The 24,016-nt window shown below is 48.7% G+C and overlaps 1 protein-coding gene and 1 long non-coding RNA gene across 5 annotated transcripts in view; one reads left to right on the top strand and one right to left on the bottom strand.

Annotated features, from left to right (window-relative positions):
• LOC135918024 (uncharacterized) overlaps positions 1-24,016 on the top strand; it is a 474,504-nt gene that overhangs the window by 267,984 nt on the left and 182,504 nt on the right. The window lies entirely within an intron of this gene.
• Positions 116-23,414, bottom strand: LOC135918023 (uncharacterized). The gene is made up of 3 exons (XR_010569511.2): positions 23,129-23,414; positions 21,907-22,099; positions 116-419 (listed from the first exon to the last, which is right to left on the bottom strand). It is a non-coding gene; the product is annotated as an uncharacterized lncRNA (long non-coding RNA).

Genomic DNA, 24,016 nt, shown 5'->3' with positions numbered 1-24,016 from the left:
GGGCGAGCGGCGCTGTAAGTTCGCACGTCACAAGAACAGGGTGGGCAGTAAAAAACACTCAACGAATCTTTAAATTTCATGTTCAGGGAAACTAAGTGACTTGCACTCGTATCGTTTGGCACAGGTAATCAGTGCCGAAGAGAACTTTATTGAGATCAGTGGACATCAAAAAATACAGGAGTTGCCATTTAAAATGGCAGTGGCACGTAGAACAGCGCTAATGACTTCATAGAGGACTGGACGGCCCGAAGGTCGGCGTCGCAACGCTGCGGCGTGGCATTTTTTTCGAAGTCAACTCTGGCCATGGAGATTGCGTCGACACGGGAGCATCTGCGGCGGCTTTGGGTGGGCCATCAGTGTTCGCATGTCCACGATGAACTCGGATATTGAGTTGCCGTATTTCTCGTGTGGTATCTGATCTGTAAGTACAACTACCTTGAATGTTTGCAGCAACATTTTGGCACCTTGTAAATGAGCGTATACGATCTGTGAATTGGCGCTGCATCTCCGCGTCAGAGCTTTAAACGTGTGTGCGCGTGTGGTTTTCGCAATAAAGTAAACCGAAGTGCACGGTTTGCTTAACTGATTCTCTCAGTGAGGTAGTCCTCGACGGAGCTATGCGAGAGAAAGGACGTAGATGATGCAACGTAATACAGTAGACTTCCATAAATTCGATCCCGACCGAAGGTCCCAACCGGCGCCCATACATTTCTATGGCCCTATACTTCCGTTATTTCGATCTCAAAATTGGTGTTTGACAGATAATTCGAACTTTATTGGTTTCCTTCGCCGCAACACAGCTTTTTTATAGGGACAAGCATACATGGACTGTTGCGGTGAAGCATACTAAGAATGGAAAGGGGCCACTTTTGCAATAAATATTCCGCTTATAGATGTGCGCCACGGTTTGCAAGAACCGGATTGGGCATTATAGAGGTATACCATCGCAACAGTTGCAACGTCTGCGGTAACTCGCCTTCAGGTTCGCGCGCGATTGCAGCGGGCAGCAACTTTGACATCAGCGTACCTTCAAACACAATTTCAAGGGGTGTACGGTAGTGCGAATAAAAGACGGTACAAAAGAAGACCCACAAGGACACACACAGCGCTAACTTCCAATAATGTTTATCACCGAAAACCAGGTAGTGCTTATATGCTCAGCCAACATGAGTCACAGATAATAAACATTGTTGCAAGTTAGCGCTGTGTGTGTCCCTGTGTGTCTTCTTTTGTTCCGTCCTTTAATCGCGCTACCGTACACCCCTTGAAGATGCATCAACAGAAAGCGCACATTTCAGCCCTCGTGAACTTTATTTCAAACACAAGGCTTGACTGTATCGACCGAGAAATGTGCATTGATTGCGTTCACAACGTAAACCTATGACACTATACCCAGCCTCAACTAATAGACACACAATCACCTATGGAGAGACCCATCGATTCTTGGGTGTAATAATCGATTATCATCTTTCCTAGAGCCCTCATTGCACGTACCTCAAGAAAAACCTGTTGTCGATTGCTCAGGAACTGAGATTCATGTGCGGGAAACATGGGGCAAATCTGTACGCTCCATGCTTCTGTTGTACAGAGCTCTATTCCTATAGGCTATTTGCACTACAGCCTTCCAGTGTTCTCCAGTACGTGCTAGTGAAATGTGCGCTCATTGGAGAGCTTACAGGGCCCACCATTGCGCACTTGTTTTGGACTTCCTCACTGCGCATCAACAGCTGCAACAATCGTGCTCTGCAAAGATCATTCCATCCAAACATACGTTGCTGTGGATTGTCTCAGAACGCATATCCATCATCTTTCCCGCGTCCCTGATCATCACTTGGCGTTCTTGCCATCGCAGATACCGCGTGCAACGTTTTCTGAAGTTATAATCACCCATACAGATTGTCTTCCATTAGGATACATACCATCAGTAAGGCCTTCATTACCCTTGTGATGTCTCCAACAGCCTCAGGTGCGCCTAAGTATTCCGGGTGTAGAGAAGGCCAATCACCCAACAATAGCTCCGAAACAGATGACGCTGCTATTAATCAGACATACAGGTACCGATTGTACATCTATAATGATGGTTTGGTCTCGCCTACCAGCTCTTCAGGTGCCATTCTCACTCCAGCTACGATAACCACAATCAAATTCAAACTGTCCCACATGACAACATCAACGGCGGCAGAGCTTGCTGTCCTGCGTGCTGCTGTCAAATATCTCCTGCAAGAGACACCTCAGAACTTGGTCATCTTTTGCGACTCTAAGGCAGCACTGAGGAATCTGCATGTTGCCCTGTATCATAGGACTCATGAGTACCCGACAAATGAAATAAGAGATCACCATCAAGATATCGCTTAAGGGCGTGAAATTATATTCCAGCGGCTACCTGGACATACCAGCATTGCTGGTAATGACCTCGCCGACGAAGCCGTCCGGTCTGCTCATCTGGATGCCCGACCAGTTCCAATCCCCTTATCAAGAACCGACGCTGCAAGAAAGCTTCATAATTGTGACCAAAGCTATGACACACAAATACTGGTCTTCTCCCAACCTCCCGAAATGTCATCTTCGTAGGCTGGATTCATCATTAAAGCTACAAGTGCCATCAAAAATTTCCCGCTCTGACGCGACAGTTTCGTGCCGCCTCTGGCACGGGGTGGCATTTACGAATGCCTACTCGTTCCGCATTGGAATGGGGGATACGCTCATGTGCTGCTCTTGCGGAACCACAGAAACGATTGAACGCATCCTATGTATCTGTCCCCAATACGACGTCGAGCGCGAAGTTCTCCGGACAGCACTGAACCAGCTGGACTCTAGACCTTTTTCGGTGATGAAGATCCTTGAACCCTGGCCGTACGCGTCGACGGCACAGAAAGCCGCGAAAGCGCTCTTGAAAGGCCTCAAGTCGACAGGTCTTGGAAACCGTGTGTAGACTCGGTGCGAACCTTCAACTGTGCGCGAAACTGTGCTCTATCTCCTCCGTCTCTCTCTTCATCCCCAGCTGCCACATGGTGCAGGGTAGCAAACCAGTCGTGCCTCTGGTTAACCTCCCTGCCTTTCCTGTCTTCTATCTATCTATCTCTCTCTCTCTCTCTCTCCAACAAAAATGGGAAGACCACGCATTGTGCGCACGGTCGAATAACAAGCCGAGTACGGGAGAGGCATCAACAGCGGAGACACGACTGTAACCAACGGCAACGTGCCCGTGCGAAATCGGAGAACATGATCAGTGACTTTGCCTCCGAAGAACGTCAGTGAGAGCAGACGCGAGAGTCGGCGTCGAGCACAAGCTACCGATGAAGATTACGCACTGGCGGCCGCTCGTAAGCGTCAAGCTAGGACGTTCGAGTGTCCGTCGAAGCGGCAGAAGCAGGTTCGCTGGCTAATCCGCCACCATGCATATGAATGGTGCGGCGCGAAATTATTTTTAATTATGCAAGCGCGCACGCGCCGCTTCCTGCAACAGTACGAACGCCTGGACGACTAGTAAGCATACTTGCTGACATTCTGAGCTGTTTCTTACGTTGCTGTGACGATGTGAGCTCTCGTTTCACCGACCATGGGCGTCTCGTGTATGACGCCGGTTTATGACGTCTCGTGTATGAACGTAGGATTTGCAGTATTAATCAAAGAAAAAAGTATACAGTTTGTTCGAAAAGTGTTGTGTACAAGATTCTCCTGAAATGCAGTCGGTCTTATACATAGCAGACAGGTATAGATGTCTCAATGTTAGATTACAAGAACACGGCAATAAAGTGCGCAAAGGGCGGGATGGGTTTCTACCTGTCCATTGCGCACAATGCGGCTGTATCCCGCTTTTTGAAGAAACCACTATCTTAGCTAGGCATTCTAATGAATGTACTAGACTTATCATTGCAGCAGCAGCGATTGCCGAAGGTGACTCAGTTAGTAAGCCGTCAATTGCATTAACAGATAAAGAATTGTTTTTTTTTTTCTGAGGTCGCACATGCCCTCTACCCGCCGTGGTTGCTCAGTGGCTATGGTGTTGGGCTGCTGAGCACGAGGTCGCGCGATCGAATCCCGGCCACGGCGGCCGCATTTCGATGGGGGCGAAATGCGAAAACACCCGTGTGCTTAGATTTAGGAGCACGTTAAAGAACCCCAAGTGGTAAAAATTTCCGGAGTCCTCCACTACGGCGTGCCTCATAATCAGAAAGTGGTTTTGGCATGTCCTCTCATTCATTTTAGGCGGAGGTCATGGTTCCTTTGAATTTTGAATGCATGCTCATGACGGTTTGATACTTGGTGGGGGGCGCTTTTGTCTTGGTGTCTCAGTATATATGCGTGTTACTCAAAATAAAAATCAGTTGGAAGTCAGCGCTTGCCTTCGTCATTCTTTTGGTCCCTTGTCTATGTATCCGCTGTAAGTGATGTTTGAAACAATGGAATACCAACTAGCCCGTACCCAAACCTTGATTCGTGTATGAGACCGGGGCCTAGTGCGCGGTTCTTAATTACACGGGCGCGGCGCGCAAACATTGAACGCAGTTCGAAGAGCCTGTCGCGAACGGAGGGGTTGCATCGGGGCGCGAAAACCAGAGGACCAGCGTAGCAACGGACTGCACTATAAAACAAGTTTCCCTGGTTTTACGGCAAATCTGCTCCTAATGCGTGACCGAAAGGTTTTCCGTGAATACAGAACGGTCATTTACGTAGAACGGACAGCCGTAAAAGAGATCGTAATACAAATACGAGTGCTTTCGTATCTAGAAAATGGAAGACTCTGTATCTTGAATATGTAGTATAACCGTTATAGTACAGGTGCCTCACGCGTATTCAGAAAACGAAACACTCTGTATGCTGAATCTATACTATATCCGTTAAAGTACAGGTGCTTCCCGTATTTTGTCTTACAGAGCATATTCATTGTTTGGAGAATCTACTATGGGGGAAAAATTGCCCAGGATGCGCGAGCATCGACCGAATTTTACTCGTGCGCTATCTGTTGAGATAAGCCGCACTGATATGTTCGGAATGTGCGTTGTAAGACTTCAGACGTTATTGCAGGGAGGAACTTCCCACCGCTGGCAAATAGTTGTACGAGTTGGGGTCGGGCATGCAAAACATTGGAGGACGCTTAAGCTTCGCCTTCAAGAGTGGAACGCGACAGCGTTCCCGTCGACCCGCCAAGGGGTGTAAGACAATGCGCTGCGGCGCAGCGATCACTTACGAGGCGCCCCGCATCGGACACGGTGAGCGTCGAGCAACGCAGTGTTCGGCGCGGCAACGAAATGTGCGCCTGAGCAAACGGAACGAACCAAAGAACTCGGTGTCTCGGAGGAGGAAACGATCTACGCCAGCCGAACGTCGTGATCGGCACGGGCAGAGAGATAGATAGATAGATAGTAATCTAAAGAAAGGAACGGCGCTTGAGTCTGCAACCCGTGTGGGAGAACGGCGAAGCGTCGTCAGGGGAGAGGGAGTCGGGGCATGCGACGCGCCTGGCACAGGTCCGCGCACAGCCGTGGCGCGCCACCTGTCGGGGCAGCGCCGTACATTGAGAGGAGGGGGTCTTCTGTGTTTGCCGCAAGATGGCTCTGCGTGTGCGGTAAGCACAGAAGAAATGTTGCGGAAACGTACTGCGCTACTCATGTAAATGCGACTTCTGTAAGTTACATGCTCGTAATTACCGATATACACCGCAGTATAACTTTCTACGGCACGTTTCTAAGGCAACACCGCATTCACTAGAAGCGCTTTTGTACTCCTTTCAAGCATCGAAAAAAAACTCGTGGCTGAGTGGTAGCGTCTCCGTCTCACACTCCGGAGACCCTGGTTCGATTCCCACCCAGCCCATCTTCGAAGTTGCTTTTTGTTTGTGAAGTGCCTGCAGTGATTTATCGCTCATGGTCAACGCCGCGGACGCCGACACCGACGCCGACGACACCGGCTTTTCTGCGACACGAGCTCCTTAACGCTATCGCGTTAATATGTGGTAGCTGGCCCATGCCGTCGTCCAACTTAACCACGCTTGGGACGTGGCTGTAGAGAGGAACTTGCTTCCATCGAGAACTAGGAGTACGGGATTTATTTACAATATTTACATTATGACAGCAGATACATTTCAACAGTGTGGCATGACTCCCAAACGGAGCCCGAAAGTTGAAGCACCAAGCCCGAAGCACACAGAACAACGCACGACTAGCAGCCGACAAAACGACTGCTTAAAAACCCTCTGTCCTCACTAGATCCCTAGGTTAGAGAAAACTGCCTTTCAACCTTCGTCCAATGGGAGCGTCCAACCTCATCGTAGTCGACCGGCCTTTGAAGGGGAGGGTTCACACACTTACCTCCGCACTTTGGTTTCACTGAACACACTGAGGTGAGCGGGTCCTCGTAGACAGGGGTTTATACGTTTGACCCAAACAGCCGCCTCTTGATGGCAGAGCGGACTCCTCAGGTAGCCGCCGCGACTGTCAGCAGACTGTGACGAATTCTGGGGCCCACGAAAACGCACCGCAAAACATCCTTTTCCAGGAGTCCTCTTGTTCCAAGTAGACCGCGAAGGCGACCGCGAATCAAATAACTATACTCGGTCCGCCGAACGTGGCTAGCCTTGCTGGCGTCGCCGACTCTCCGAAGGAGGTACATGGTCGGTTAACGTTGCTGGCGTCGCCGGTTCTCTGATTGAGGCGCATTGTTGGCTCCCCAAAACGGCTCGTCGCAGTGGGCCGTGAAGGGTTCGAAGGTCGCTTCTCCGAAGGACGCCACCCCCGCAGGTCAATCGAAACAACTGCAGCGGGCTGAGAAATGTTTGCAGGTCGGTACCCCTGCAGGCCGATCGTAACAGCTCCTCCATGGCCCGGAAAATCTCGACTGGCCAGTGCTGATAACCACTGAACAGGAAGAGAATGGCTGGCGAGCAAGAATACGGCTGTGCTCTCTGCAACTACTGCGCACTTGAAATGCCTTAAACCATCTCACAACAAGCGGCACAGAAGAGTCGACCCCGGCAACACAATGCCACTCAGCGTGCAAACGCCCGGAAACGGCTGTTAACCTACCAGGCTTCCTATCAAAATTTCAACGTAAGCCGCACAACTGGGAACCCAAAATTTGGACCCCAAAATTTTGTGCCGCCACAGCGGGCGTTTACGTTCCTCCTGAGTTTAACCAAACCAGACCATCGTGCTGCACAAGAGCAAAGGTTTACGCCGAACTAAGCTGAAGGCTCTTAACCACCAATACCCGAACATAACTTAAGCAGCCTAACTTCACGAACAGCCTGTTCTTACTCTATCGCAGTGGCGTACTTATTGCCCGTACTGGTGCCACTGAACAGTCTGGTCAACTCCACAGGTACGTAATCACAATCACACTAGTTCTGTGGTCCTTATTCAGAACGCGTACTTGTGCCGTGCGCGAACGTTTCATCACGCTTACTCACGTTTCTTCCTCTAGTGCATACAGGACACGTACCTTAAACCAACAACTAAACTTGTGTAACTTACGCACTTTGCAGAACCCTAAAAAAATAAGTCTTCTAATAACTAGTTCCACGCATGCTTACTAGAGAAGTCAGAGCGTGGCCGCCCTCAAAACACACGAGCAACCCAGTCATAAACATTCTTCTTCCTTCCGTCCGCACAGGACACGCGCTAATGGAACTAAGAACGCTTTTCTGTGCAAATGATGCACTTACTGAAAACCTACGCACTTCAACTTAGAGACTTCGAAAACTGTTCTAAATATAAAGAAGGTTAACTAATACTCACGCGCGTTATCATAGGCCTCTCACCGATACTCACACAAAAAAAGAAAGCCTATCTACTCATTAATTATCTTGGGTACTAAGCGCGAACACACACAAGACACAAGGAAGGATATGGGACAGGCGCTCTGTCTTGTCTCCTTCGCTCTGTCTCGTCTTGTGTGTGTTCGCGCCTAGTACCCAAGATGAATTGTGACCAACTCGCCCAACAAGACGTCCTTTTATACTCATTATTTAACACCTCGCCAAACTAAATGTTTACATAAAACGCATCCTTCAAATCTTGGAGCTTCTCAAACGAAAACATAAACAAAGCTCATACTTTACACATTGAAAGAAACTTTAATCTTAAATCGCGAAAATTTTCATATGCTCAAGAATAAAACAAAACAACACGTTTCACTTCTACGGAAGCTCTCTTAGTCTCCCGTTCCAAACGTTTGCGACTTGACTCATACTTTTGAGCCGTACTCGAGGTGGTCGCGGTTCGTAAGCTATTCTGGCTATCCAGGAACAAACAAAAGGACCGACACCCTATCAGCTCCTTCAAGACGTTAGTCCTGCCACTTTGCGTCCTGGCGCCAGGCTTTCATCAACTCGACTGACCGCGTCGTGACTCCTTACCACCTAGTCTCGTCTTGCCACCTTGCGTTCCTTCGCACTACGTGCTACACTCGGAAAAGAACGACGGAACGACGAGGAACATAACTACCCCGTGCCCTTCGTTCGCGTCCGCGCAGAACATGCTTCTCGGTCTCTTCTTGACCGGTGGCTCGAACGTTCTTGATGCGCCAACGTCGTCGGCGACGACCGCACCTTTCTTTTCCTAGCGCCCTGAATTTTTGCGTCTGTCGCCGTTTTTAGCTGCGCTACGTTATTTACCGCGGTCCTTTTTACGGCGCTTTTTCCTCGAACTCCCTTTCATGCCGCCTTCTCGCGCCTCAAGCTGTCCGGTACACATCTCGTCGGCCCGGGTCGCCCTCCTACCCGCACAGTCTGAGTGATCTTAATTTAAATCAACTCTCTTTACCTCGACTGGCGGACAGCTCAACCGACTCTGGAACAGTGCGGCAGTATTTACTCGAGCTTGTGGGGATCGCACGCGCATCCCGATATCTCCGGAGCGGCCACGCGGTTATCACGCGATAATAGAGAGTTTTAGCCCAGCGGGTTTACGGCCAGCGGAGCGGAGCGGTCTTCACCGTTGCGCCAGCGGAGCGGCTCGCGAAAAAAGAATTTTAGCCCAGCGGATCACCCGCTCGAGCGGGGTAAAGAGCGGGGTAAAGCCCCTTGATGTTTGAAAGTAGCGACACTCTCCTCCTCACGGCGCTTTCCTCCTCGATTCTCCTCGCCCGCCGGCTGCGCACGGCACTCTATTCCTCCTTGGCTACCGCGGACGGGCCGCAGGATTCTATGGAGGCGTGTTATTTTGGGCCACTTGCGCGCCCCAGTGGGGTTGAAAATTTTGAGAAATGCTAACAGCAGCATTGATAATGCTAGAGGCAACATTTATGACGAGGTTGGTTTTTTCCTAAAGCCGTATGAACGGAGTATACCGATGTAAAAGGAGCTTTTGAGGCGAGTTCTATACTCCAGACAATTTTTCTGCCGCATGATGAGATGCTTTATTTCGTGCGTCTGATATAGTATTGCTTGTGACACATCCCTTTGTGTGTGGCTTATTAAGCGAAAGCCTTAGACCTCTGTATCAAGGTCCCGTTGTGGGCTACAGAAAATATCACGTGACCGAAGAAAGGCGGGAAGCGAACCAAAGCATGTGCAGCCGCGCATAGGAGATGATTAATGATTAGCAAAGTAACGATTGATTAGGATTGGATTAAGATGAATTCGGGTGTATTAAGAAGGGTTAAGGTGGATTAAAGTTGATGAAAGTGGATTACGGTGCATAAAGGAGGACAAGGTTGGATTAAGTTCGATGAAGGTGGGTTAGGGTGGATGAAGATGTGTTGAGGTGCATTAAGGACGATTATAGTGGATTAGGGTGGATTAAAGCGCATGAAGAAGGATGAGGATGGATTAGAAGGATTAAGGTGCATTAAGGAGGATTATGGTGGGCTAAAGTGAATTATAGTGAATGAAGGAGGATAAGGGTGGCCTAAAGTAGATGAATGTGGATTAAGGTGAATTAAGGACGATTATAGCGGATTAAAGTGGATTAAAGTGGATGAGGAAGTAGTAGCGTTGGTTAAGGAGGATTAAAGTGGATTAAGGAGAGTTAGAGCAGATTAAGGTCGATGACGTTGGATTAGGGTTCATTAAGGCGGACTCTCGTGGATTATGGTGGATTAAAGTGAATAAAGGAGGATTAGGGTCGATGAATGTGGATTCAGTGGATTAATGTGCATTAGGGGGATTATGGTAGACTAATCGGGCTTAATACTCAATGAACCCTTATTCACCTTAGTCCACCCTAATCCACCTTAATGCTCCTTCATCCACCTTAATACTTCCAATCCACCTTAATACAACCTAATCAATCTACACCGCCCCTAATGCACCTTACCTACCATATACGTCCTTAATCCTCCTTTATCAACCGCGATCCATTAAAATCCGTCTTAATCCTCCATCATCCACCTTAATCTTGCTTAATAGTCCCAATCTACCTTAATACACCCTAATCCACCTCTATCAAACCTAATCCAGCTCTATGGTCCCTAATCCACCGTAATCGGGCTTAATTCTCCTTTAGCAACCATAATTCACCTTAATCCACATTAATCGGCCTTAATCCTCCTCCACCCACCTTAATCCTTATTCATGCATCTTAATCCTTCTTAAGGCACTCTAATACACCTTAATCTTCTTTAATACACGCTAATATTAATCCTCCCTAATCCATTTTATGTCAATCACTAATGATTAATTAATTAACTTGGGCAATCATTCTCTTATGCAGGCGCGGACATGATTTGGGTCACCTCTGACCTTCCTTGGGTCACGTGATACCTCCAGTTTACAAGGCGACCTTGAAACAGAGATCTCAAGGCTTTCGCCTTAAAACTTCAAAAAAACTCAATGTTGACTAGCTAACGCTCATCACCTGCAATAACACGGGTATACTTGCCACTAATTTTTTCAGGGCGCAAAGCACAATCTATAAGGCTGCACTTCCGAGTGAATAACAACTGTTCGCGACGTGTGAGGGGAATATTAAGCATACTGAGGACAACCGCAACATAAACGCTGGTGAGCGTTTATGAGCGTGGTGGGCGTGGTGAGCGGAAGAATGAAAAAAAAAATGCAGCATTACGGGATGCTGTGCTACGAGCTATAGGAAAGACGCCTCTGCAGCTCGCAAACAACGCTGTTCTTTGTCGGAACAAAGTTCTTTCGGCCATTGTCATGCAGCCACTACTTCCTGCGCAAGCCGTCACGCTTTCCTTGTGGTATCATAAAAACGGCATAACCATCTTCAGGCTTCTTGCTGCAGTTATATGCGCAACAGCCCGGCATAGCTCTAGCACATATAGCAGGAAACACGGCGTACAACGTTCGCTACGCCGAGCTAAAGCGCCGAGCACGGTGTAAGAATAGGATAGGTGTGCGAACGGCGGCCGCTAAACATGGAGCGGCAGTGCCCAACACTGGTGCATGTTTTGTTCACTCTCCGACAGGTGGCGCGACATTGTTAGGGGCCTACATTGGTTATGTTAGCGCCGCTCGCTCCTATCCCAACGCGGCTCGGCATTTCTTTTTCTGGTGTCAGGCGTGCACATGTGAGTGTGATGGGCAAGAAATGTTTTGTTCCCCGCTGCAGAACGGGTTACAAAGGCTGTACGGAGAAACTGTCTCTCTTTTCTCCACCGAAAGACGAAGAACGCTTGAACCTTTGGCGTCGAGCTATCCCAAGGAAGGATCGAGTCCTTCAGCCGAATGATCACGTCTGCGAAAAGCACTTCGAGCCTCACCTTGTGTCCAAGACCTGGACAGCGCACTACAAAGGACACGTCTTGGTGAGTGCTCCGCGAAAGGCATCGCTGGCGAGCGATGCTGTTCCCACAAGATTTCCCGACTGCCCGGCTTACCTATCTAAAACAGTGAAAACAAGGAAGCGCCCGGCGGAAAGACAACCGTGGTCGCAGTCGAAAAGAAAATGCGCTTCATCAAAAGATTGTAACGAGCAAGAAGCCTCGTGTAGCAGTGACAGTGGTGGCGTTAATGGGAGCTCGTTTCAAGCGTTGCCGAGTGCACCGGAGCACGACATGGATGCGTTTGAAGAGCAGACATGTGATAATATGCCTCAATCTGCTGGACCTAGCTCATCCCTGGAATCTGCGTTCGCAAGCTTGTTCGGCGATTTACCACGGTCGTTTCTTCCGTCAAAATCATGGGGATACCACCTGCTCGACTTTGGAGAAGTAAAAAGCGTCGTCTTCTCCCAACTGGAGCGCACCAAAGTACCTGTAAGCCGTTTACTGTCAGATGCAGGCCTATCGCCAGTGAGCACCGCATCTTCGTTCGTAACCACTAAAATTGTTGAAATTCATGAAGATATGCTGGCAAACATAACCGTGATGGGCAGGTCAGTTTCAATGGCAGATGTGCACTTTGAAGGTACTTTAACAACTATGGATGACGTTAAGGCTTTCTTAGAGCACGTTGATAAGACAAAACTGTGCAGTGGTGGACCGAGCACTCTGGAGTACCCGCACGCTGAAACAAAATGCGCATATCTGGACAACAACCAGAGATGGCGGCACAAGAGATGCTCTATTGTTCTTGACCCTAGTGACTCGAACTTATTAGTATGTCACAAATGTTCTGGCCTTTCAAACGTCCTGCGAATGCACCAGAAAAGAACAGAAGAAAGAAAGCGCAGGCTTAGGCCTTCAGGTACGCGTCCGTTGACTTCATACCAGAGCAAGGACAAAGTTGCAGCACTGCGTCGGGCAAATTATGCTCTGAAAAGGTCGAAAAATCGTCTGCTCAACCGCTTTAAAAAAATGTCGGCGGAGCTTGCAGAAGCTCGTATCCACATGCAAAAAATGTCAGAAGAAGAACTGGGTGAGAAACTACGCAGAATAGATCTCCCTAGTGCTCAGCTGACTGTGGTAAAGGAGTGCGTAGCAGCAGCGAGGTTCACGAACAAAAAAAGCAGACGGTACACAGAGGATTGGCTTCTGATGTGCTTGCTGTTGCACATACGCAGCCCATCTGCATACTCGTTCCTGCGAGATAATGAGGTGCTCCCCCTTCCTTGCGTTACGACGGTGCGCAAGTACCTGAGCATGATAAGAGTCAGGTGTGGCTTTGACAAGAGGTTTTTCACGGCCTTTAAGAAGAAGATGACCACTAAAGACGATTTTTAACGCCACGGGATACTTGTTTTCGACGAAATGCGCGTCCGAAAGGAAATTCGAGTTCATTCGAAGACGATGACATACAGTGGCTTCACTGATTATGGAGACTCTTCAGAGGCCCCCGACGACCTTGCTGACCACGGGCTTGTATTTACCTTTCGGTCATTTGGCGACAAGTACTCTCAGCCGATAGCTGTGTTTGCAAGCAAGGGCCCCACAAAGGGAGCTGTACTCGCTCAGCTCGTCTTAAAAGCAATATTTTTGCTTGAAGATGCGGGAGCCTTAGTCGACGCAGTCGTCTGTGATGGCGCAAGTACGAACCGTGCGATGTGGAAGGAATTCGGCGTCACTGGAGCATTGCAACATACCCGGAACTACTTCATCCACCCCGTTGATGAAAAACGCAACGTATATGTGTTTTCTGACGCACCCCATCTTTTGAAATGCGTTCGGAACCGTTTGCTTTCACAGAAAGTGTTGTGCGTAAATGGCGATCGTGTTCACTGGGCACATTTTGACAGGCTGTTTATGGAGGATTCTAAACAGCCGGGAAATTTGCGTGTTTGCCCCAAATTGACTCTGTCCCACATCAACCCTTCAACGACCGAAAAAATGCGGGTGAAGTTGGCCACTCAATTGTTCAGCTTGAGTGTATCGAAAGGCTTGGAATTCTACTCGAAGAGAGGCACAAAAGGGCTCGAAAATGTCAAGGCAACAGTAGAATTCACACTAAGGTTTAATGATCTTTTTGATGCTCTTAACCGAAACCATCCAAAGGAAAGCATCACTGTTGGCAGCCGAGATTTGAGGGTCCTGGCCTCATCGTTGCATTGGTTAAATAAATGGGAAAAAGAAGTCGTATCAGGAAAAATCTCAAGAGCAAGTTTCCTAACCGAGCAAACCGCTGAGGGCCTTCGTGTGACTATTTTGTCCGCACTGGAACTATCAAGATACCTGCTAAAGGAGTGCGGTTTCAGATATGTTTTAACAGGAAAACTTAACCAAGACGTGTTGGAACGCTTTTTTGGCATTATCCGACAGGCTGGTGGCCAAAATGACCACCCATCTATGCCCACATTTCTGCAGCTTTACAACATGTTATCAGTTTACAGTTTGATTAAACCCCCTAAATTTGGAAACTGTCAAGTTGAAAATGAATCTCGGCAAGGTGCACCTGTACTCACGCTCAAAGATTTGAAACTTGCTTTTGACGACAGTGTCAAGTCAGAAGGACACCTTAAGCAACTCAAAGAGAAGCTAGATGGCCTAGTTGCTGCTGAAGAGGAAGTTGACCATGTGTTCGACAACTTGCATGAAGCACCGGCAGCTGCAGATTGCATAATTTATTATTTAGCTGGTTTTATATGCCGCAAGTACTTGAAAAGCACAACGTGTGCAAAATGCCGTGAAGGGTTATTGGAAGAAAGCGCACTTCATCATCAGCCGGAAAGCAGCCTTGTTCTGTGTAAAACCAGGGGAGGTCTTTTGCACCCAAAGCGAAGTCTTTTTCAGTTGCTTCATGCAACGGAGATGGAATTCCACAAGCATGCGGCTCTCAGAAATGCCTATGAATTAACATTGGAAAACATGCTTGATAAGTACAAGTTTCAGTTCTCCTGTGCCGACCATAAAGAAGAAGTTATGGCTGGCGTGCTACACAGTTATGTAGCCATGAGAATGAGGCAGTTCTGCAAACAACAGAAATCTGAGGCAAAAAATAAGTCGAAGGAGCTGCGAAAGCTGTCGAAGCTTCAGTAGGTGAAAACTCTACGTTTAATGTGCTGAATTAAATGATGGGCGTCATGAACTTACCCGTGTGCGCGACATGTGTGCCAGTGTCCGGTTTGTTTATGGAACATTAACGCTTGTACGAATAATTCAGTTTATGGCATGTTCTCTGTACATGTCAAATAAATGTCAATCTGCTCAAAACTTTACTGCTTTTGCGTCCGTGGTTTTTAGATGACAGTCGTCCATATGATTGACTCACGCGGAGGAAATGCCGTCAAACCAAGGCTAGGCCATCCTGCACACTAACATCACAACAACCTCTACCAGAACATTCAACTTCAGTTATTAAAAAATGCGGCCTTCGAATAGCCACATTGGAAAGTTGTTTTGCAGTCCATTACAATTTAACTGCGAGCTTATATAGGTTACAGTACACGTAAAACTAGTTTTCGTGCGGACGTTTTGGCATTTCATCATGGTAAGGTCTGTGGTTGGGTCATGTATCGTAGCCACTAATATTTCACAAAGTTCGCTGCAGCGTCAAGGAGCCTGATCAGTATTGCCAACTACCGTTGCGCTGGACTCATTGTGCCATGCTCCTATACCGGCATGGATGAGCGCGTGCACTACATAGCTCCCGGAGAACGCTTAATGTCGTGAAACGTATGCTTCGTTCATCGCAAACAAGTTTCCGTCTCAAGCTCGAATAACATACGCATCTAGTTTACCGTAAGAAGCGAATTCGAACGTTTTATTGACGCTTTTCACATCCGCAATGACTCTCGTCCTGCTTCTCTGGTTCAAAACCAAGGCCCTTGTGTCTGTGGCGCCATCTGCCGAGGGCAAAGCGATACATGCACGACTTTTTTCCGCCGGGACGGCCTTCGTTCAGCCACCTATCCTATTCTTACACCGTGGCGCCGAGCCAGCCGTGCTGAGGAGGAAAATGGCGCGAACGAAAAAGAAAAACACAAGCAAAACTCAAGATCCGCGCGTTTCCAAGGGCAACGGCAGGGAGACCAATCGTCGTGCAGAAAAACGGGGGCAAAATTGGTTACCGCGGGGGGAACGCACAAGGGGCGAGGAGGAGGCGAGGAGGTCGCGCGGCGGCGGCAGAGTTCAAAGAGTGTCGCTACTTTCAAATCATCAAGGGACTTTAGAGCGGGGCGCTCTGCTGCCCCACCTAGTGGTTCGAATAGGAGTTACTGAGAAATGAAATTGAATTACGCTTGCTTTTATTATGCAAGAAATGTTGAATAAAGATATATTACATGTTCTCAGTGCATTATTTGTTAATAATGTACTGAGTATTAATGTACGGGTCAGCGCGGCAGTCGCCGTCTTCGATACAGAACTGCTGGCGTTCATGTTCGCGGCAGCCGTCTTGCATTTCCCATACACGCCCGCGCGCCCTTATGCACGCTCGCGCGCTGCGTATACCCTCCACTGGGGAGTGCTTTCCAGCGGGCGTAAACGCTGCTCCGTAATGGCCTCGAGCTCCACCACTGGAAAAGCTGGCGCCACCGTCGGCGTGACGTGCTAGGAGGGATCACGTGGACATAGCGGCCGCGTCGGCTGCTTAGGGCGCGCCGAAGCGAGCTGAAAACGAGTTTAAATTCCCTCGTACGCTGCGGTTTTCATTTAGTGGCGAAATTTTCCCGTTTCGAGTGTCTCCTTTACAACGATTGAAAGCACTACAATAGGTAGTGGCTGCCTTTGAAGGCACGCAACATGGTAGGCTACTGCTCGGTGCCGCAGGGCCGGACGCACGTAACGGAGGCCGGTGTCGGCCTTATTCACACGTAGCCGCAGGACAAGAAGCTGTGTGAAGCTTGGCTCGCGAAACATAAAACCGGCAGTCATCGGTTACAACTCGGGTATGCAGCAAGCACAGGCGCGAGGAAGATTTCTGCTCCGGCGCCCGGTCTGCGATGTTCTCAAAACGTGCACTGAGACGCTCGCCTGAGTCCGCTGCCCGACTAATGTCATGACGGTTTGGTCTATGAACTTGCCGATACTATAGATACTGCCAAGTTCAGTGGAGTGGAAAGGCAGCGGTGAGAAGCACATTTAAAGAAAGCATGGCATATGGTCATGTTTGTGTTATGAATTAATGCACTGGATTACAAAAAAGGAGCAGCGGGAAATTGTACGCTGAGAACGCCGATAAGCATACAGTGCGACGCAACTCGAGAAATAGTATTGAAAGGTCAAGGAATTTAGAAGAAAAAAAAGATTGCATCGTCGCGACTGCACATCACAGTCCCCGTAGGCGTCGAAGTCTCTGCGAATGAAATTATTTTTGAACAGCTCTGATAGCGCCCACGCAACAATGGTTGCCTGTATACTGTCAAATGCTCATATTCTGCGGCCTAAAGTTCATGGCACGGTGCGAAAACGCGCGCGCGGAGAAAGCGAAACAGTGCGCGGACAAGCATGCAGACGCGCAGTCGGTCGCTGCGAATCTGCGCGATCGCTGCATTGAGGCTTCATTCTATTACGCTCCATTTAGTTATACAAACACTATAAGAACATATTTCACATAGTTTGCTCTCGGCGTTTACCTACCTTTCACGCAAGAAGCCGGTTCGGGAGACACCATCGCGGCGACCGCGCGCAGTGGCGTTCACTGTACGTAGTCCGTAAAGAGATAGCGGCTGTAAACGATTGTGTGCTTTCAGCTTGCCCAAGATTATTATTTAGACAGTAAGAAACTTATCTCGTTTCGAAAGTACTTACAGGAATGTCCGGGAGAGCTCGCGCGTGGTGTTTTCAGTGAGCGCTGACAGCAAAACCTATGAGGAGCGCGTCACGTGATCCCTCATACTACGGCATCGAGGCGCTTCCGATAGAGGGCGACTCCGTAACTCCTCGCCGCCAAAAACCGCTGGCCGCCTCAGCGTGGTGCGCATGCGCAGTCGCGTCTCCGCTCGCCCGCACCGCTCCGCTGGCCGTAAACCCGCTGGGCTAAAACTCTCTAATCACGTGCTCGCTCGCGGAGGGTAGCGGGGAGAGGGCACCTTCGCCGCTCCCGCTGCTTTTCGCGCCTGGCCGCGACGCTGCAGCCAAGGCACCCCGTTCCCTCCTTTCCCTTTCTTAGAACCGGGGAGACTCCCTCTCCGCCTCTCGGGGAGAAGCGCTATTCCCCCGATGCATCTTTGTCTTTCGGTGGAGGAGCTTGCGACTGTCCGCATCTCAAATCCGCCGCTGAGACCGCCGCACGCCGTCCCCCTGTTGCGCCCGGCCTTTGTGTGCGACTCACCGCCCCAGGGCCCGAGCGCGGATCCACTTTGGGTGAGCTGAACTCTTATCAGCCTCTTTTGTGGTTCCCACATTGTGCGTTTTTTTTCACCCCAGACGTGCGGAATGCTCCGCCACTGTGGTTTTGTTTTGTGTTGTATTTGTATGTGTTGTGGCTGTTGTTGTCTGTTGGTGTATTTGTACTCTAAGGTGAATAAACACCTTAGGTCGAGACTCACCCTGTCCCTACTGGCCTGAACCCGCCGTGGTCGCAACTCACTGCGAACCGCGGGTTAGGGGTCACAGCTCTGACTGCTAGGGCTGCTGCGAAAGTGCTAGCGAGCGACTGCCGCTCCGACGGCGCTGTGCGATCCAGAGAAGGGTCAGGTGCGCACGCGCGAGCCTGAGTAATACCCCTATATTTGGCGCCCAACCTGGGGCCAGAGGTGTGACAGGTTGAGTCTGTCTGTGTGAGTGACTGCCACTGCAAGAACGAACCATGGCAGCATACGGGGCTGATTTACAGCCGTTGTATACGCTGTCGCAGGTTGCTACCAACGGGGAACTGCTCCCCTCCCGCCAAGCCCATAACCTCCGCTGCGGTGGCAGACTGTGCCGCAGTGAGGGGCAAACGCTACCACCCGCTGCTGGACGACTCAAGCAGTTTGTCGGGGGAAGAAAAGGCTCGCCTCTCATCGCTTCTGACTGAATATGACGCCGTATTCACAGAGCGGCCTGGTTGCACTACGCTATACAGGCACAAAATTGAGACAGGCGACGCCTCTCCGTGGAAGTGTAATCCTCGGCCGGTGAGTTTGGCTAAGAGGAAAGCACTAGACAGCGCTCTGGACGAACTGCTCCATACAGGCGTTGTTGAAAGGTCGGACAGCCCATGGGGTTTTCCTGTGGTGAGCTCCGTCTGCGGTCTTCACCAAAAAAGCCATTCAGGCTGTCAACAAGAACTTCATTCTGGCAAATGAGAAAGCTCAGAAGGTAAAACGCAAAGCCATTTCTTTGTTGGAAAATATAGGCCTCACCAAGATTGTGAAAGATGTAAAACAATGTAAGGTGCTTGCTCTAGAGGTTTTTTTCACTGCAAAAACGCACAAACCGGATGTGCCTTACCGTACAATAGTCAGTGAAAACAACTGTTGGCAGGTTTTGGTTAGCCGCTTTTTGCAAAAACAGTTGAAGCATTTAACTATTGACGATCCTTATGGCATAAAGGATTCTTTCGATGTTGTTTCTTTTCTGGAAGACAACCATTCAGTAGCCGACATTTTTTCTGTTGACGTCGAAGATCTTTACTATTCGATACCACATGATGAGCTAATTCGCAGTGTGATGACGTGCATCGACAAAAGCGGAGGTAGATTTTCGCAATGCGACCGGGTTGTCTTCGGAAAGTTTCATGTCCCTTCTCGAGTTTTACTTAAGTGCAACTTTTATCCAGTTCGAAAATAACCTTTTTATCCAGAAAAATGGTGTGTGTATTGGTTCATGTGTGGCGCCTGCTCTTTGTAATATTTTTTTATCGTTTGTCGACCGCGCTCTTAAGAGTGCCTTAAACAATGACTTGGTTCAAATTTTTAGATATGTTGACGATTTTCTTGTTGTGATAAAACAGACTAACAACGAATGCTCCGTGACGGTAGCTGATATTTTAACTCTGTTCAATGACAATGGCAAAGGTTTAATTGAAAGCATATTTAGCGCCAGCATACAAGGACGTAAGGGAGACGACAACACAATGCGTCTCCCTTACGTCCTTGTTTGCTGGCGCTAAATATGCTTTCAATTTACCAACACGCCCAACAAATGGCAATGCAAAGGTTTAACTTTCACACATGAGCTATCTAGGGACGGTAAACTCCAGTTTTTAGATTTGCAGCTATCCTTACAAACAGGCCACGCCTGTTGGATGTACTCGCCACGTGCACGTAAGGAACTTTTACCTTACGCGTCTGCGCACTCAAAGACTGTGAAACGCGCTATTGCTTTGATATGTTTAGAATTTTCCTTAAAGAAATCTTGTCATCACTCTGCGAACATGAGTTTCATTGCACAGTTAAATAGGCTGCAGGCTGCTGGTTACCCAAGTGTGGTGGTGACGTCAGTCTCGGAGGTTTTGCTTCAAAAACTGAAAGGGAAGCGGCACAAAAGTAACTGCATCACACAAAACAAGAGGCGTGAAGTTGTGCCCTATTGCCACAGAGTGGCTCACAATCTAAAGAATGTCGCGACTAGATACCAAATTCCGGTAATGTTTTCCGCTCCTCAGAAACTGTCAATGTTGTGCAACCGTATTTCTAAAACAAGTAAAAAACATGATTGTGAAAAGAACCACGTGAAGTTTGTAGATTGCAGCGTCGGTGTGGTTTATAAGATTCCCTTGTCATGTGGCAAAGTGTATGTAGGGCAGTCAGGCCGCTGTGTTAACGAGCGCCTTAGAGAACATGAGCAATCCATACCAACAGGCACAGGTTCCAATTTGGCTCTGCATTGTAAAACATGCAAGTGCAAACCCCTGTTTCGTGATACCACGATTTTGAAGATGAGCCGTGACACCACCGCCCGAGAGTTATCGGAAGCATTTTTCATTCAGTCATTGGGGTCACAGTGCATTAGTGTGCCTTCCTTAACCTTGTACAGCGCTGAATTTGGTTTTTTGGATTCTGTCGCATGAGTGCGCTCTTGGGATCGGATGTTGGTGGCTCCACCGCATGGTGCTCATGCTCACTGCGCATGTTCCTCTTGTTTGAGCGGTCTATAAAGGAGTGATGCAATAAAGTGATGTCAGTTGAGAGTAGCGCCTTGTCCTGTCGTCTTTCTTGTGTCTGTCGTTTTGCGCTAAACAAAGTATTCATGGATTCGCACCAACTAGCCCACCAACGCATTGTGCGAAAGTGCCCCTCCTCCTTTTTTGTTATTTAAATGACACGTAGGGCCGTAACATGTACACTATGATCATGTGCACGGAAATCATGTACAAGGTTTCTTGCGAATAGTGTAAATTTGCTTGTACGGGAGAAACGGGGAATTTAAACGGGTGAATTATGCAGCATAAGAATGATGTCAGCAAGAAGCAATCATCAAGAAGCACTGTATCAGGAAGCACTGTCGCTAGACACGCATCAACTATCAAAGATAAGAATTATTGGGATGATTTAAAATTCTATATCTAAACTCTTTGATTATTCAGTCTCCTATCAGCACCTTCACCAGAAACGTTCATAATCATTAGGGACTTTTAGCGCGTCCGGTATCCGGGAAAGCGCGGGCGGTTTTCCGGTTTAGCGGGGGCGTAAAGGTGAGCTGCCCGATCGGTGGCGCCAGCTGGTGGCGCAAAGCTCAACCACACAACCACAGCGCTAATTACTGTATTCTGCTTAGCTGCTGGGGTAAATATTCGACAGTGGCGTAATCGTGTTCAAAATTACGCCGCTGCCAAAAATTTGCCCGAGTGGCGAAGCAGGATATGGTGAGTTACTGCAGTTTTAGCTATGCGTTTGTCTGGTTGAGCTCTACAACACCAGGCGGCTTCACCGCTCACGTTTACGCCCCGACCATCCGGTAACCCGCCCAAACCGCTCCCGTTTACCGGATTAGCGTACAAGCTAAACGTCTCTATTATCCTATCTACACCAAATCATCCTGGCCGACATATAAGCCTTGATAAGCTGCCTTTTTCACTGCTAATTCTCTGCGGGAAAGAGGTGTCCATATGAAGATCATACTATCTATTTCCAGTTTTTTGTTAAGGGAAGAATTTCACACTTAACGATAAGGGAAGAATTTCACACTTAACCTGCATTGAGATTGAGCAAGTTCTATGCTTCAAGCTGTTGATTCTCCTTCCCTTTGCGATTTTTGACCCACCTAGTTGGCTAAGTAGGCAGAAAAACTGCAGAAGAAAGGTGGTGGCGCCGAATTAGACTTGTGCCCCAGGGGACCTTTTCACGGTCGCTGGAGGAACAACTGCTTGTGGTCTTGGCTTCCGTGGTCAACTGCTGTGGCTTCGGCATCTTTCTTGAGGGCCATGGCCATGTCTAAATAACTTTGCTTCCACAGCCTGCATAAAAAAGGATAATTTTCTGAGCTACGCCTTCTTCTCAATAGAACCCATTTAAGTTGTATGCGTAGCTTTGCGATACAAGATTGCGGCATGACCGGCCGCTCAAATCACTTTACATGTAATCGCGGGCTTCTTTCTTGGAAAAACACTTTTATGTAGCACACAATGAGCAACAGTAGCTGTATCGGGAGGTTTTCATGTTGCTCTACAATTTTCTCATCGACACTTTTCATCTTACTACATTCGAGAAGTTTATTAACTAATTAAGAGTAATGATGTTATTCAGCAGAATGCAAAAAATAATCTGAGTATCTCCAAGCGACAGCAAACATTACCTTGTTACTGTCTAGCTACATGGCACTGACTTACTTCTAAATCTTGGTGCATGATACTTGGGACACCGTGTGGATCAAAAAACAATATTAAAATTTTCATAATGATGTCATGCATGTTATTGGTGGATATGACTGCTTCAAGTGATTCTTTTCGTAAGGTGGAAGCAGTTTTGAAGTTAAATTGTTTTGCAGCAAGGGCGTGCAATCGATAAAATCAAGCAAGAAGGTTAAGTTGTGTTCACTGTTCAGATGTTTAACTAAGAAGCTGTAGAAAAAAAAAAACGGGCAAGCTCGCACGAGGTTTGAAACAGCGAAGCTGCTCGATTAGGGGCTTTTCCGGCTACTGCTAGGTTGTAACTTGGCTGCCGCTAGATTGAAACTTGGCTTCAAGTAGTTTTCACCAATTATTATCCTCTATGATCGACCAGCTCGCGCGACCGAGTGCGAGCATGCCCGTTTATTGAGCGACGTAGACTCATTAACGCTGAACTGCGGACAGTTTCTCGACAGGTCCTACACAGCCGCATCTCGTCGTGGTCGCTGGCTTCCGGGAAGATGTCTCGCAGCACACACATGCCTTGTGCACGTTTCTCGACAGACCGAACCGTGCTGAGCGTCGATAGGTTCGCGTCAAACCGTCGTTGATCGCGCACTCGGCTGGATTGTCCAAACTCCAATGAGAGGAACTCACGTTGAAACCGAGCCTTGGCATCGCTGGTTGAAGCGCGCAGGCTCGGCATCGCTCGTGCTCGGCCTCCCGCATTGCAGGGTCTTGGAATAACCGTCGATGCTTGGCTCTCTCTCGGCTGGCGTATTCTTAGTCTTCGCGTAGTCGCCAGCTCTTGGCTTCGTCCTCTCTGGCCAAGTAGGTTGGATCGGCCCGTCGTTACCGTTGTTTCTCCCGCATCGCAGCAAGTCTAGCTTCGCGATGCGCAGCCTCCTCTTCGGCAGTACGAACTTTCCTAGGCCGCCCCATGGCCATAGAATGAAGAACCAACTTTAGAGAAGGGAAACTGCACCTTCCGCAGTGGTACAAAAATAAGCAGCGGCAGCGCATGGAACTTAGCGGGGCGGACGCCAGATGGCGCTGCCCAACCAGGAAGCGGAAGTGCATTTTTTTAGAGTGAAATCTAATATGGCAGTTTTTCGTCGGTAGCGTGCGCTGGTACGCGCCGTGCTCGCCCTGCTGGCTATGTGGCATGCCTCATTGCCTAGGCTGCCGCGTAGCTGGTGTGTACCAAAAAGTGTCTACTGACGCCCATACAAAGAAGCCACAAGTGAGTGAACAGGACGTGCGACTTTATTGGCAGAAGAAAAGCAGTGCACTTTCTCGTACAAGAGCAGAAATAAAATTTACATTTCGAGATGCGCTGAGAAGCTCACTTTCGTCGTCGAACATGGCAGTCTGGTAACGAGCGACAATCAGCAGCGCAAGGAAATTGGACAGTGCCCCACCTGTTTGCATCGACAGTCGCCGTAACTTGCATTGCGAAGCAATCGGGTGACGCAGGCATCTGCTGCCGCAGCCAATAGAGCGGCATGGGCTACCCGGCATTTTAGCATTAGCTCCTTTCCAACT

This window comes from Dermacentor albipictus, chromosome 7 (assembly GCF_038994185.2).
Source record: "Dermacentor albipictus isolate Rhodes 1998 colony chromosome 7, USDA_Dalb.pri_finalv2, whole genome shotgun sequence".
Classification (NCBI taxonomy): domain Eukaryota; kingdom Metazoa; phylum Arthropoda; class Arachnida; order Ixodida; family Ixodidae; genus Dermacentor; species Dermacentor albipictus.
This window is presented reverse-complemented; position numbering and strand designations above follow the sequence as displayed.